This window comes from Mastomys coucha, chromosome X (assembly GCF_008632895.1).
Source record: "Mastomys coucha isolate ucsf_1 chromosome X, UCSF_Mcou_1, whole genome shotgun sequence".
In the NCBI taxonomy this organism is placed as follows: domain Eukaryota; kingdom Metazoa; phylum Chordata; class Mammalia; order Rodentia; family Muridae; genus Mastomys; species Mastomys coucha.
The window spans coordinates 129,260,924-129,261,278 of record NC_045030.1 but is presented as its reverse complement, the minus strand read 5'-3'; positions in this window follow the sequence as shown (position 1 = coordinate 129,261,278).

Below are 355 nucleotides of genomic sequence, written 5' to 3'. Positions count from 1 at the left end.
GCTGGATCCCAGCACCACACAAATGTATAATACCTATGTCACAATTCCTTCATCTATAGTTCAGGAAACACCGTAGAAGAGGGGGACGAACAAATTTTAAAGCTAGAAGACCAGGAAGTCTCTCACAGAAATGAATGCATGAACATGATCTGAAGAATGATGATATTCAGCTAAGATAAAAGAGGGAAAATCTCTTGGGTCAGATTTTGGGGCAAGTGACTCCTCTATGCACCTGCTGGATGTAGAGAGCTAGTAACTTAGCATCTCTCAGGGAAAAGCCCACTACATGTTTTTCCAATAAAAAGTGGTCAGTCCTGCCTGGCGGTGGTGGCGCACGCCTTTAATCCCAGCACTT